The sequence below is a fragment of the Capra hircus genome, chromosome 29 (assembly GCF_001704415.2).
Source record: "Capra hircus breed San Clemente chromosome 29, ASM170441v1, whole genome shotgun sequence".
NCBI classification, from domain to species: Eukaryota; Metazoa; Chordata; class Mammalia; order Artiodactyla; family Bovidae; genus Capra; species Capra hircus.
In genome coordinates, this window is record NC_030836.1 from 459161 (window position 1) to 464092 (window position 4932).

Sequence of the window (4932 nt, forward strand, 5' to 3'; positions counted from 1 at the left end):
ATGGACAGAGGAACTTGGCAGGCTACAATCCATAGGGTAGCAAAGAGTCTGACACAACGGAAGAGACTTAGCACATATCTCTGAAATGGTGTGAGTGATAACAATAGTATTTTCCTCATGGGGTTGATGAACTGATTAAAGAAATAAGTGAATTATTACTTATAAGGCACTTAGGACAGCACTGAGTTTCCATGGTTAATAATCTACCTTTATATTGCAAGACCTTGTGAGGTAGTGTGATAATGCTCAGTTCATAGATGAAGTAACAGAAAATCAGAGACATGAAAACAATTTGCACAATGTCACAAAGCTAATATTGCCAGAGCTGATATTTGAACTCAAGAATGCTCCAAGCACAGCTTGACACTGAAATTCCTGGCATTATTCATTTCCTGAGGTCTCGGCAAGCACTGCAGATGAAGTGGAGAACTATGCTGTGTGTGCTATGCTAAGTCACTTCAATTCAGTTCAGTTCAATTCAGTCGCTCAGTCGTGTCTGACTCTTTGCGACCCCATGAATTGCACCACACCAGGCCTCCCTGTCCATCACCAACTCCCGGAGTTCACTCAAACTCATGTGCATCAAGTCGGTGATGCCATCCAGCCGTCTCATCCTCTGTCAGCCCCTTCTCCTCTTGCCACTAATTCCTCCTACTATAAGGGTATTTTTCAATGAGTCAATTCTTCGCATGAGGTGGCCAAAGTACTGGAGTTTCAGCTTCAACATCATTCCTTCCAAAAAACACCCAGGACTGATCTCCTTTAGAATGGACTGGTTGGATCTCCTTGCAGTCCATTGGACTCTCAAGAGTCTTCTCCAACACCACAGTTCCAAAGTATCAATTCTTCGGTGCTCAGCCTTCTTCACAGTCCAACTCTCACATCCATACATGACTACTGGAAAAACAATAGCCTTGACAAGACAGACCTTTGTTGGCAAAGTAATATCTCTGCTTTTGAATATGCTATCTATGTTGGTCATAACTATCTTCTAAGGAGTAAGCATCTTTTAATTTCATGGCTGCAATCACCATCTGCTGTGATTTTGGAGCCCAGAAAAATTAAGTCTGACACTGTTTCCACTGTTTCCCCATCTATTTCCCATGAAGTGATGGGACTGGATGCCATGATCTTCGTTTTCTGAATGTTGAGCTTTAAGCCAACTTTTTCACTCTCCTCTTTCACTTTCATCAAGAGGCATTTTAGTTCCTTTTCACTTTCTGCCATAAGGGTGGTGTCATCTGCATATCTGAGGTTATTGATATTTCTCCCGGAAATCTTGATTCCAGCTTGTGCTTCTTCCAGCCCAGCGTTTCTCATGATGTACTCTGCATAGAAGTTAAATAAGCAGGGTGACAATATACAGCCTTGACGTACTCCTTTTACTATTTGGAAACAGTCTGTTGTTCCATGTCCAGGTCTAACTGTTTCTTCCTGACCTGCATATAGGTTTCTCAAGAGGCAGGTCAGGTGGTCTGGTATTCCCATCACTTTCAGAATTTTCCACAGTTTATTGTGATCCACACAGTCAAAGGCTTTGGCATAGTCAATAAAGCAGAAATAGATGTTTTTCTGGAACTCTCTTGCTCTTTGGATGATCCAGCGGATGTTGGCAATTTGATCCCTGGTTCCTCTGCCTTTTCTAAAACCAGCTTGAACATCTGGAAGTTCGCGGTTTGCATATTGCTGAAGCCTGGCTTGGAGAATTATGAGCATTACTTTCCTAGCGTGTGCTGCTGCTGCTGCGAAGTCTCTTCAGTCGTGTCTGACTCTGTGCGATTTCATAGACGGCAGCCCGCCAGGCTCCCCCATCCCTGGGATTCTTCAGGCAAGAACACTGGAGTGGGTTGCCATAGATGAGTACAATTATGTGGTAGTTTGAGCATTCTTTGGCATTGCCTTTCTTTGGGATTGGAATGAAAACTGACCTTTTCCAGTCCTGTGGCCACTGCTGAGTTTTCCAAATTTGCTGGCATATTGAGTGCAGCACTTTCACAGCATCATCTTTCAGGATTTAAAATAGCTCTACTGGAATTCCATCACCTCCACTAGCTTTGTTCATAGTGATGCTTCCTAAGGCCCACTTGACTTCACATTCCAGGATGTCTGGCTCTAGGTGAGTGATCACACCATCGTGATTATCTTGGTCATGAAGCTCTTTTTTGTACAGTTCTTCTGTGTATTCTTGCCACCTCTTCTTAATATCCTCTGCTTCTGTTAGGTCCATACCATTTCTGTCCTTGATCAAGCCTATCTTTGCATGAAATGCTCCCTTGGTATCTCTAATTTTCTTGAAGAGATCTCTAGTCTTTCCCATTCTGTTCTTTTCCTCTATTTCTTTGCATTGATCGCTGAGGAAGGCTTTCTTATCTCTTCTTGCTATTCTTTGGAACTCTGCATTCAGATGCTTATATCTTTCCTTTTCACTTCTCTTCTATTCACAGCTATTTGTAAGGCCTCTTCAGACAGCCATTTTTCTTTTTTGCATTTTTTTTTCCCATGGGGATAGTCTTGATTCCTGTCTCCTGTACAATGTCACGAACCTCATTCCATTGTTCATCAGGCACTCTGTCTACCAGATCTAGTCCCTTAAATCTATTCCTCACTTCCATTGTATAATCAGAAGGGATTTGATTTAGGTCATACCTGAGTGGTCTAGTGGTTTTCCCCACTTTCTTCAATTTAAGTCTGAATTTGGCAATAAGGAGTTCATGATCTGAGCCACAGTCAGCTCCCAGTCTTGTTTTTGCTGGCTGTATAGAGCTTCTCCATCTTTGGTTGCAGAGAATATAATCAATCTGATTTTGGTGTTGACCATCTGGTGATGTCCATATGTAGTGTTCTCTTGTGTTGTTGGAATAGGGTGTTTGCTATGACCAGTGTGTTCTCTTGGCAAAACTCTGTTAGCCTTTGCCCTGCTTCATTCCATACACCAAGGCCAAATTTGCCTGTTAGTCCAGGTGTTTCTTGACTTCCTACTTTTGCATTCCAGTCCCCTATAATGAAAAGGACATCTTTTGGGGGCGTTGGTTTTAAAAGGTCTTTTAGGTCTTCATAGAACCGTTCAACTTCAGCTTCTTCAGCATTACTGGTTGGGGTATAGGCTTGGATTACCATGATATTGAATTGTTTGCCTTGGAAACGAACAGAGATCATTCTGTCGTTTTTGACACTGCATCCAAGTACTGCATTTCAGACTCTTTTGTTGACCATGATGGCTACCCCATTTCTTCTAAAGGATTCCTGCCCACAGTAGTAAACATAACGGTCATCTGAGTTAAATTCACCTAGTCCAGTCCACGTTAGTTTGCTGATTCCTAGAATGTCAACATTCACTCTTGCCATCCCCGTTTGACCACTTCCAATTTGCCTTGATTCATGGACCTGACATTCCAGGTTCCTATGCAATTTGCTCTTTACAGCATCGGACCTTGCTTCTATCACCAGTCACATCCACAACTGGGTATTGTTTTTGCTTTGACTCCATCCCTTCATTCTTTCTGGAATTATTTCTCCACTCATCTCCAGTAGCATATTGGGCCCCTACCGACCCGGGGAGTTCCCCTGTCAGTATCCTATCATTTTGCCTTTTCATACTGTTCATGAGGTTCTCAAGGCAAGAATACTGAAGTGGTTTGCCTTCTCCAGTGGACCACATTCTGTCAGACCTCTCCACCATGACTCGTCTGTCTTGGGTGGCCCCACACAGCATGGCTTAGTTTCGTTGAGTTAGACAAGGCTGTGGTCCATGTGATCAGATTGGCTAGTTTTCTGTGATTATGGTTTCAGTGTGTCTGCCTTCTGATGCCCTCTCACAACCCCTACCATCTTACTTGGGTTTTTCTTACCTTGGACGTGGGGTATCTCTTCACGGCTGTTCCAGCAAAGTGCAGCCACTGTTCCTTACCTTGGATGAGGGGTATCTCCTCATGATCACCCCTCCTCACCTTGAACGTGGAGTAGCTCCTCTCAGCCCTCCTGCACCCGCGCAGCCGCCGCTCCTTGGACGTGAGGTCATGTCCAAGTCTTTGTGACCCCGTGGACTGTAGCCTGCCAGGTTCCCCTGTCTATGGAATTCTCCGGGCAAGGATACTGGAGTGGGTTGCCGTTTCCTACTCCAGGGGATGACTGCTGCTGCTGCTGCTAAGTCGCATCAGTCGAGTCCAACTCTGTGCAACCCCATAGACGGCAGCCCACCAGGCTCCCCGTCCCTGGGATTCTCCAGGCAAGAACACTGGAGTGGGTTGCCATTGCCTTCTCCAATGCAGGAAAGTGAAAAATGAAAGTGAAGTTGCTCAGATGTGTCTGACTCTTAGCGACTGAGAGGGTAACAGGCAGGAAGGCCAGGGGTCTCCAAACGGAGGAAATAGCTTGCAAGTGTCAGACATTTTTATCTCTCTTAAGCGGCAGGAGGAAACAAACTAGCGATATTTTTTTCCTTCTCTATACAAATTTAAAAGGAGGTTTCTCTTAAAATTCTGTGTTGCCATGACACCTGGTTTCACCTGAAGTTAACTATTCTCAAACCTAGAGATAACCAATGCCTTTTTCTTATGGAAATGTTTATCTTAAGCTAGTCAAGGCTATGGTTTTTCCAGTAGTCATGTATGAATGTGAGAGTTGGATTGTGAAGAAGGCTGAGCGCTGAAGAATGGATGCTTTTGAACTGTGGTGTTGGAGAAGACCCTTGAGAGTCCCTTGGACTGCAAGGAGATCCAACCAGTCCATTCTGAAGGAGATCAGCCCTGGGATTTCTTTGGAAGGAATGAGAACTGAAACTCCAGTATTTTGGCCACCTCATGCGAAGAGTTGACTCATTGGAAAAGACTCTGATGCTGGGAGGGATTGGGGGCAGGAGGAAAAGGGGACAATGGAGGATGAGATGGATAGATAACATCACTGACTCGATGGACCTAAGTTTGAGTGAACTCC